Source organism: Podarcis pityusensis (genome assembly GCF_964106645.2).
Source record: "Podarcis pityusensis genome assembly, chromosome: 4".
Taxonomy (NCBI): Eukaryota; Metazoa; Chordata; class Lepidosauria; order Squamata; family Lacertidae; genus Podarcis; species Podarcis pityusensis.
Window position 1 is genome coordinate 47,255,612 of NC_138027.1, and position 11,260 is coordinate 47,266,871.

The following is an 11,260-nucleotide window of genomic DNA, read 5'->3' on the forward strand; positions in this document are numbered from 1 at the left end:
TGCATTTTGTTGTGGCTAAATTAAAGGACTCGAGAGAAAGAATACATCAGTCTGGCACCAAGATTAATAGTCAAATTAGGAAAACCTTTTCTGTTAAGCTAAAATAGGGTCACAGCAAAGATAATATGAAGGTTTAAGTCTGCAATCCTAGACTTGCTTACTAGCGAATAAGGCCCATTGAATATAGTGAGATTTATCACATGCTTAAGCATCCTCTGGCTCTCAACAAATAGGAAATCATGATTCTTCAGGGCCAAATATAGTGACCATGGCACAACAGTGCAGCCCCATTCAATGCAAGAGGTTCTACCATTTTTGCTTGCTCTTCTAGGGAAATTGTCCCATATTTCTGTAGAGCGCCGCCTGTTGGGCTTGCTGCAGTGAAATGGCTTTTGTCTTCCCCATTGTGGTGATGAGTTTAGTAGTCTCCCGCATTGGAGCAATGAAGCACTGAACTTCTAACCTTTTCAGAGACCTTCAACATCCTTGGCATCTTCTCAGTTATCCTACTGGCATTATTGAGAAACATTTTTCTTCCGTCCAGATTAGGTTGCTTATACCACTGATCAGCTTGGGCCAAAAGTAAACTTAATTTCAGAGTGACCCTCTTACAAGGTAACACCCTTTTCCCCCAGAAGGTTTGATTTGTCATCTGATTATAATTACCGGTATCATTCATTTCATTTCTATAGCCGTTTATATTTTTAAGCAAATAAATCTCCAAGTGGTTTACAGCTTACATTAAAACATACAATAAAACTGGATAAAGCCTGGAGAAGAGGAGCTATGATGGTCATTTTCAAATACCTAAAGGGGTGTTCCATGGAGGATGGAGCAAGCTGGCTTTCTCCTGCTCTGGCGGGTAGGACTTGAACCAACTGATTCAAGTTGCAAGAAAGGAAGAACTTTCTGACAGTAAGTGCTGTTTGATAGTGGAACGGACTCCTTCAGGAAGTTATGGACTCTTAAGCAGAGGTTGGATGGCCCTTTGTCATTGATGCTTTAGTTGAGATTCCTGCATTGCAGGGGGTTCTATGACTCTATAATAAAACATTGCTGGAGAAAGTCAGATACGATGTATACATTCAAAGCAATATATTTAACTGGAAACTAAAATATTATCTTAAACATTTCAAAATAAAACATTACTAAAGGAAGTCAAATATAAAATGTGCATTTAAAAAAGAGAATAAAATATCATCCTAAGCATGATGGCATCTACATTCTGCACTGTAAGGCTGCATGTGGTCTTCTGACTAATTTTGTGTGGTCTTCAATCTAATTTCAAAAGCTCTCCGCCAGAGGTTGGGGAGGGGCAAACACCAGCCCAAACAAGGAGATTCCCACCCCACTTGCACCTCCATTGTTGGGATCCTGTCACTTACATATAGTGTTAGCTTTATTCCAGAGAGCTAACTCTCCCCCCTAGAAATATGCTTTGATCCTTCAGTGCCCATCCAGATTTTCCCCCCTGGTGCCACCACTGCTCTCTGCAGGTGAGCAGGTCAGAATGATCTGTCCCTGCCCTAGCAATCTGGTGATCGGCAATGGAGACAGAAGAGAAGGAAGAAGAAAGAGAGATAATGGACTGACAGAAAGAGAACAAGAGAAACGGGGTTGGCTGCACCCACCAGTGGCCCTTCACATTGCCAACATGTGGATCCCAACAAATTACCCTTGAACGAACACAGTCCTCATCAGAAAAATTGTTCTCTAACCTGCTCTGTGGGCTGCCCTGGGAAGCCTCATCTCATGTATCTCTATATTACAGCCTTAACCCTCCCCCCCCCATTCGAAAGCATGAAGGAGAATTGAACTGGAAAGTAAGTTCCTGCAATATATGAGAAGCTGATAATGGCAGAATCCTTCTGTGAAAAATGTGTCCTCAGGAATGAAATTGTATTTTGCAGAAACCACAGAGATTATAAATATAGCATTATCATTTTTCATCATGTACCAGTAAACTAAGATGTCTGGTGGAAATTTGATGCAAGGCATTTGTAGCCTTCACATCAGGAAAGGGCTGCCTCACTGTGTTCTGATATAGGATTCTGAAAGTGGGGTGGAAGTGGTACAACTACCAATATACACTTTATTTATCCCACTTTTTATCCCACTTTTTTCTCTCCAATGAGCACAAGGTGGCACACATGGTTCTCCCTCATCTTCATTTAACCCCCACAACAATCCTGTGCACCGGGAGGGCAAGGACACATGGCCGAGCCCAGGCCTGAGCCGAGCCTACTCCACGGCAGCTAGTGCTCCAAGAGAGCAAGCCGGGGCTCAGAGGAAGGCTGCGTGACAGAGGAGACTACAGAAGAGAAGATATTACTTCTTCAAAAAACAAAAAAACAAAAACAAAACTTTTTTAATAAGCTTTTTTTCCCTTTTCAAAAAAAAAAGTCTCACCAGATTATTTGAAAAACAAAATGGTAACCTAAGGGTAGAATTAAACACATTACTTTCCCATCTGCAGATTCTACCCTGTAAATGTGACCTGCCCCTAGAGAATGAGGGGAGAACAGAATAGTCTGTTCCACTCTATGACATTTTGACAGAGAATGGAATGTTCCATTCTACCCAAACCTGTGTGAATTGCAGAAGACAGGATTGCTTCTACAGTTTACTGTGGGTGTACACAAATTGGCAGAACTCAGCAGAACTGAGACCCTTTGCATATACTCGAAGCCATCCAGTATGCTTTTATTTTTTTTGGGGGGGGGAAGAGGGGCTGTAAAAGACATCACTACTACAGCAGATCGTCGGAGTGTTCACTTCAGGAATGTAATGCAGATTATTTCCACAACCTCTTCCACAGTGAAGCCCTTAGATACTGTTAAGATGTGTTGATAAAAACTGCACCAGCTGTTTCATTGATGGCCTTGGAACACATGAGGGTTGGGTTAGAGTGTCTAGTCATATGTAACTCACCCAGTGCTTCTCTCTCCCTCCCTCCCTCCCTCCCTCCCTCTCTCTCTCTCTCTGTGTGTGTGTGTGTCTGCTGATACTCACCATGAAGTTGCTGCAGTAAGTGCCATGCTTTGAACATTTGGGGGGGTAAGTGCTGGTACTCTGTACCATTGAGTACCCCCAGAAGAAAGCATTGCCTGCACTGCACTAGTCCTCACCTGGCATGTCCCCAGGTCCTTCAAGGCAGGAATTTGCAAGCAAAATCCTCTTTTCCTTCACAGGGGGCTTCTGCTTATTTCTAGGCTAGGTCCAGAACTTGCTGCCAAACAGGCGATTTTAACTATGTTCTGGAAATTCATTTATGCTCGCTGGAATATACAGTACCAGCCCAAACTCCAGTGGTAGTAGAATTTTGTTCCACTCTTACTGATGACTGGCAGATGAATCTGGGGAACATATGATTGCAAAGGTTATGCAAAGTTGGAACCCCATGCCTTGCCACAAACAGTAGTTATTCTGCTGGTGTTCTATGTGAAAGGAAATAACTGAAACATTGGGAAACAAATTACATATGTTTCTAGACCTGCTTGGGAACTTTCATATGTTTATATAACAGAGCCAATCTAATTGTGACTGTTTTGCAAGTGAATGGATGTGGATCAGTGTACCAGGCCCTTAGATCTCTTGTCCTTAAAATGCTTCTGTGAAATGAGGTCTGTATCTGTTAATAATGTTTAACCTTTCTAAAGTGGCATCTTAGATTAAAACATGGGTGTAATGTGTTGCTTTTTCATATTATTGTACAGTCTGCTTTAGCTGAATACCTGTCAACACTTAGTGTACTTATCAGATGCATAGCTGTTTTAAATGTAATCTGTAACCATTAGCAGATGCTGCAGCATGCGGCTATATTGGATATCCACCTGTCTCTGGCATGTTAGGAGCCTGAAAATCCTTTCCCAGCTGAGAAAGTGTGAGCGTATGCAAGAGCAATTTCAAAATGTTTCTGCTTCTCGACATAAATCTCAGTTTTACTTTAAGGAACCTTGAATGTTCCCATGAATGCATCTGTCAGTGAAATCTACACAGGACCAAGTTATCTCATCAAATGGCTACAACTTTCCTGATGCTATTGTAAACATCCACAAAAGATAGGTGGCACAGCCAGCAGGTAAAACCCAAGGATGAAATGAAATAATGTGCTTTGGTAGAACCAGAAAGTTGGAAAGCAGGGCTGAGGAAGAAAAAAAGGGAAAGGAAAGAGGCTTGTGTATTTAAAACATTGTAGTCTGGACTTGGCTCAGCATGTTGGTCTGTAACATGTAGTCAGCCTTTAATTTAATAACTACAGTGGTACCTCTACTTACAAATGCGATCCATTTCGGGGTGCCGTTTGCACCCCGAAAAGTCTGTAAGTAGAGTGCCACTACTGCACGTGCGCGAAGCACGATAGAGTGCTTCTGCGCATGCGCAAAGCATGCAAATCGTTTCTGAGCATGTGCGCGGGGCGAACCCGGAAGTAAACACTTCCGGGTTTGCCACATTCGTAACCTGAAAGCAAACGTAACACAAGGTATGACTGTAAATTGTATGCTTATTTAGAAGCAAGAGTGTGGTAGAAATATCTTAACCTATTTTTACAGTAACTGTAATCTATACTACTCTTAATTTACATCCATTTAGCAAAATGATTATCTTTTATGCATATTCTCACATATGGAAGAGAAACATAACCTAGTTTTTACCCAATAGTTGCATTCCCAGCTGCAATGTACCTTAACTCAGAACATTATGATTAAGTGAGTAAATGTAATAAAATCATAATCTACTTCTGCATCTCCATTTATAATTGCATAAAGACAGAGCTATTTCACATAAGCTCTGTTTAAATATGCTTAAGCATACACCCAGCAACTGAATTCAGTATATGTTAACTGAATTCAATATATATTATCAGTTAATCATTGAACTGTGACATTTCACTTGAGTTTCAGAGTAATATATCTCTTCTTAATAGCAGGTAAGTTGATATCAAACAGATTTTGGTTTAGAATGGAATTGCAGAGCATGCGAGGTGATCTGTCTGTTGCTTTTCTGGTTGTAAATATTCATGGAAGTAAGGTGAAAGAGCTGTTAATTGGCCAATGCACCAGTAAACCAGCAGTTAACATGGCAAAGTTGTATTTTGCATTTCCTCCATCTTATATGTCAACTCTGTATGTTATACTAGAGCAATGAGTTCAGAGAGTGCTACTAGCCTGGCAACAGACCCCATTAGTGTTTTAACAAAGTGGCCATTGCACAAAGGGGTTGTATTTCCCAGGAATAAAGACTGAAGGAGACATTTGTATACCTTTCAGCACTATGCTTATGGTATCTCAATAAACATCAAGGCATCTACGTCCAAGCAAACCTGCGCACATGATATGTAGCAATAGTCTCATAATGGGATTGCAGCTGTCAGGCAGCTTAGCAGGAATGATTTGCCACATTTGCCTTTAACAGGCTACTGAAGTATTGACAGCGCAGTTGCTTTGTGTCCCAACACAGCTACACATACCATGAGGCGTAAGGATTGAAAATATACCAAGGTGCTGTCTTTATTATTAGTCTATTTAGTACTTTGAATCCAAAGTGCTTTTTTGTTCTGTGCCTCCTCTGTGCTTGGCACTTCAATTTTTACAAATCAGAGATCTGAACAGCTTGCTCCTATGCATGTTTACTTCAGCCGCACTTTGCCCAATGAAATTGACTTCCAGCTTGCAATTGTCTATGTTCATATGAGTCTAGCTCCAGTGGCAGTCTTTTTGAAGCCACCCAGAATCTCCCATATGAATTTGGCCTCTGTCTTATATTCGTCCTACTGAATCTTCCTACTGAATCAGTCTTAAAGTGGCACCACAGAAGCTGCCTTTGTGTATTCTGCAGCCCTGATCATGCAGCATTCCAGAACATGTTTCTACACTGTCTTTTCTCAGTGTGTGGATGTTTGGGTCAGGGCCAGGAAGATTTGGGACATCAGGAATGACCCCAAAGGCACAGCCCTGCTTCCTCTTAATCATGTGGAGTTGCCGCCATGCAATTAACCTATGAAGGGGGCTACTGATTTCATGATCAAACGATCAGGTGTGTGCCTAAATTCAGTTTGAATTATCAGCTTTTGGCATGGCTAGGCTGATCTTGCCGTACCCAGCACTGGAAGCCAATTTGCTAATAGGTTTTGATAGGGTCTGGAGAAGCAAAATGAACACCTTTAATATGACATTGTGCATAACAACACTTTTATCAAATCACCATCTCCAAAATAATAAGAGATTTGCACCTTTAATGATGCTCTGTTGCTTCATTAACAGATAGCACTGTGTCTTCTCTGGGGAAGGAATAAATCCTTATACTTGTGTTGAGAAAAATGAGAAAGAGAGAAAGATCAGCATGAAGGTGTTATGAGGACATGGATATCCTCCTCCTAATCCACAGCGATTAGTGGCATATCTGCATTGATGCTACTTTGCATAAGAATATCCTTTTGCCCTTGACTTTATCACAGGCTAAACTTAATGGGCCAGGAGCTTTCATTCATTTCAAACTAGGTTACATCCAAGATGAATTTGGCTCTCAAATACAAGACTGAGTGGTTGGTAATAACATAAAAAACCTGTAATCAGGAGGTCTTAACCATTCTGTCCTAGCAGTCAGCAACCTCCAGCTACTGTAGCGACATTGCATCAAATAACTATGAAATCCTAGGGGGATGGGGAGAGTCTTGTTTTCATCATAAATACTGTTCTCAAATTAGTATTTAATGAATTTGCACAGAGTTTGGTAGCTGCAGCTTGCAATACTAACTTTTGTAGTGCTTTGGTTAAATTGGTAATCAGCCTAAAAACGTTTTAGGACTGACACTTTTTGTGTCTTAGAGGAGTGAATGAAAACTGTATATAGGTGTCTTTTTCCGATGTAATAGGCCTTTCTCTGAGTCTCCTTCCTGTCAGAGATGATGTGGGCGGTGTTTGCAGAGAGTGCCTTGTCAGTCGTGGTGCCCTGGTCTGGAGCTCATGTCCTATCTAGCACCAGCTGAAGGTTACTTTGATCAGTGGTGAGAACCACTGATTTGGACAAACCATGCCTATTTTTCCTGGGCCTGACATTATATATCACATCAGGCATAGACAAGTTCAAGCTGTGGCTAAAAGATGAAGAGTGGAAAGTAAACTTCGAATGCAAACCTTTCCAGCAAAAATGGACACCTTTTGATTTGGCATCAACTTTTGACTGTAAAAGAAGAATTGGGAGGGCATTTTGAGTGTACTCCTGATTCTTCCCTTACATTCCCTACCTTGAATTGAAAGGTTCTTCCTTTGCAGAGGCAGCTTCAGTTTAAGTGGTGCCTGCAAAAGGAGGAAAAATGATCACTTGACGGCACATTTAGTGTGTGCTCCTTATTCTTTCCTTTGAAATACAAGTACTATCTCCTGGTGTCATGGTGTCATCAGGTGATTGGCAGAATGGCAGCTGGGAGGGCCTGTCCAGTTGTCAAAGTGGAGGTGGGTTAGTTCAACATCCGTCCTGCTGGCTGGATTTAGTTTTCCATCTGTCATTTAGATTGACTCACTTAATTCTGACCTTACGATGAAATTCTAGCTGCTTTGCTTCCTTGTGTGGCTTACTTGGTTTTATAATTATTTTAAATCATCCTTTGTATGGTGCCCTGAGTAAACATTCTCAACATCAATCAAATAAATAATAAATAAAAGCTCCACATGTTCCTATCAGAATCCTACACAGGCAAGAGAAGGAGTCAGGGTGAAAAGGCAAGCAGACTCAGTTCTCTGAGCCCACCCCTGCTTCTGCCTCTCTTGGCTTGGCTCTGTCCCTGCCTTGTCACAGGTCAGCTAGAACTGACCCTTCTTGCTTCAGTCAGATTTACTCTACTATAGCCTGTGAAGAGCAGCAGGGAGCCTAAACCTGTGTCAACCCAATCACGGCCCTGGTGGATGATCTGCACCTAGAGATGGCTGGGCAAAACTATATCCTGCTCTATTATTAGTTCTTGCAAAAGCTTTTGTTGCCAGTGACAATGAGGTGTTTGTTACTATGGGATTAGCTGGTGCTTCGGGACCTATCTCTGTTGTATATATGCCTGGCAAGGACAAGCCATTACTGCATCTTCATGTCTGAAAAAGCTAAAGGAGATGGATTTCTCCAGGTCGTACAACAGGGGTCAGCAAACTTTTTCAGCAGGAGGCCGGTCCACTGTCCCTCAGACCTTAGGTTCATAGACTTGGTTCAGAGAACTTTCCAAATGGGGTTTTTGTTCTCTAGAAGCCCCAACACTAAAATCAAATCCCAGAATTCGAAAGTGGCACAGCAGCACTTTGTGGTCAGCAATCCCTCTGTTTACACAAACTTAGCATAACATATCTTGGACTTATTTTCCTAAAATCTGGCAATTTTAGAAAAATAAGCCTGAGATATAGAATTATTGATGGTTTGCAAGAAGGCACTACGCAAAGAGCTCAACTCCATAAGGCCCTTATAAATTACGTGAACCTAACCATGTCTCTTGACTGAGAGTTTGCCAATTGATGCTAAAGTACAGTCTGTAATGCATTTCACAGTAGGTAAAACTGTGTGGAATACAATGCCATTTCTGTCTTAGAGTTTACATAAAGCTCCTATGTTTATATAAACATATGACAAACATACTATTCTGCTCCCATATAAGATTTGGAAAGTCAAACAAAGAAGCTCTGCTTTGCCTTCATGACACAAAAGATATTGTCCATAACCCCTTTTAGCTTACCAGCTTCTTTCAAACAACTATAACTTCCCAGATGTACTTTGCATTTTGAAGGCCTTGTTGACATACTGCTAGGGTAATATGTCATGCATCATGGATCTTGGCTGGGTTCCTAAAGGCGTTTCATCAAGGGAAGATGACACTGAACCTCATGGATTCTACTGCCCCTTTCTGCATTTATATATTTAGAAAAAGCTGCACTGCATATTCAGCTCTTTTGAAAACACATACACTGTAGTCCCTTTGCCAAAAGAACATACGTATCTGTCAGAATTTAAACCTTTGAAATAGTGCTTTCCTTCTATTTTCTTTCTTGACATGCATTTCCTTGGTTCTTCCATGGCTATTTGTGCTAAGCTAGTGGGAATGAGGGCTGTTGAGAGCTGCCATGGCTTTTACTTGGTGATTTAAAGATGAGGGACAGTCACTCATCTTCTTGCATCAGGACAAACTTCCATCTTCCTAAAAACATCATGACTAGAAAAAGTCTCAAATATAGGTTCCAAAGAACTAAGTGAATACCTAGTTTGGTCCTATTTGCTGTCTTTCTTAGGGGGAGTTGGGGGCAAGTTCCTTTAGGAGGCAACTGGCTCAGCAGTCTTTTGTAAGGGTGGACAAGGAAATAGAATTATTTGATATTATTTTATTATTTTATTTCTACTTGATTTCATTTTTTTAAAAAAGTTATTTCATTTTCCATTTGCCTGAACTGCATTCATGTTGCTTTTGTTTTTCATGGGTTATTAGTTCATTTGTTTTTGTTTTTCATTCATTTTCTCTCCTATTTATTTCAACAGGAGACCCAGCCAGTCTGATGTTGCCTAGAACTTTGGTGTTTTCCATCCAAATGTCATGAAATTTGAAGCCATTCCCGCATCAGACCTCCACATTTCAGACAGATGGGACAACATACCTCCATTTTATAAGCCCCAATTTATATCTGACAATTTCATTGCACTTTCTCTTCCTCCATCCCTAAGAACTCCTTGTGAGCTGAACACAAAGCTCTAGCCAAGGTAAAGCCATGCAACTAGAAACAAATGACTTGAAATTAAGCAAACTGTCATTTTCATTTCATTCATTTTAATTCCCATTTGTTTCCACTATAAAAGCACTATATGAAACAAATGGGGCTTCTTTTCATTTTTCATTCATTCTTTTTTTTTTAATGAATGCAACCTCTAGACCCTTGCAGTGAAATGCACATTCTAATGCAAAATAGTATTGGTTTTGGTTGTCTTGACAATAAGGGTGTACTCCTTGTTCCTACAGCAGCACGTTAGCTGCCTACCTAAACCTGCACCCAAAACATAAAGATGAAATCGCAGTTCCACTATGTGTCAAATAAAAATTGTGATTAGACTGCAGTAGGCCAAGCACTTGGTCCGTGTTGCAGCCAAGGTCAGGCTATGACTGCCATGACTCTCCAAAGGTCCTCTTTATGCCTGGTGCTGCCACCACCACCCCTTTAACACAGATGTAAGTGTTTGAACTTGGGCCTTTCTGCATGCAAAGGATCTGCCCTGCCCCAGAGCTATGGCCCCTACCATCGCCAAAGTCACTGTCAAGAAGCAATGCTAGGGATGTCTGAAACACTGTGTCAAGGTCTATAGAATTTAATCCCAGCTCATTTACAGTAACCGTTCCAAGTCTTTAATTTGAAAAGGATGACTAACAGATTTCCAACGAGTCTTTTTTGGAGGGGCCAGCACTGCAGAAACTTGGTTTTAATTTAAAGGATGCCCCTGTCAATGCAAAGTGGCTGTTAATTACTCTCCATATTTTATTCATGGTCCCTTTAGAGACTCTTTATATGAAGGCAATCTAAAGACAACATAAATGAGAACCTTGCATAGCATTTTTTCATAAGCTGTGGTGTTTTCTCCTGTCATTTCAGCATTGCAAATCTTTTGGATCTCAAGCGTGCATAGGAATGCCTGTAGCGAGAAGAGGAACCGAGTCAATTATAAATAAATATAGGCAGCTGGGAGCATTTTTCGATAAGCAACAATAATTTTAAGAAATCTCTCCTGCCACAACGTCCCCTTTTATTTTATTTTGTCTTTCTGTCTTCTGTTTCCTTGTTTGGAGGTGAGCAGGGTGGTGGTGGTAATATATGAACCTGAATTACATCTTGTAGATGCTAGTTGTGGGTAACTGGCAATGTTATTTGTTAAGTGTGGGAGAGGTAATATTAGGAATGGGTGGATCAGTTTGGCGCTTGATTTGTATTTTTTATTTGTATTAAAAACTAATAATTTTATGCAAGAGATGCTATATGTGCATAAACATATACCACCCAGAACACAGAGAGACATAATTTTTTAAAACAATAATAATGGTTGAGGTTATTTATTCATGAGCTACCTCTTTGCCACCAGCAACATACAAAAATTGAAGATCAGGGTAATTTCTACAACAGTGTGATAGAAATATACCTGCATGGTACATAAATGAAGGATTCATCTAGAGCAGTGGGTCTAGAGCAGGTATGGTCATGAGGCCATACCAGGTTGGTTGCAGCAAAGCTATTGCGGCCATGTTGGATTC

The 11,260-nt window shown here is 40.8% G+C and overlaps 1 long non-coding RNA gene across 1 annotated transcript; it reads left to right on the top strand.

Moving 5' to 3' along the window:
- The first annotated feature begins 2,639 nt into the window (after nt 1–2,639).
- LOC308476627 lies at nt 2,640–10,798 on the top strand. The gene is made up of 3 exons (XR_013986018.1): nt 2,640–2,695; nt 9,508–9,726; nt 10,608–10,798. It is a non-coding gene; the product is annotated as an uncharacterized lncRNA (long non-coding RNA).
- Nucleotides 10,799–11,260: the final 462 nt, after the last annotated feature.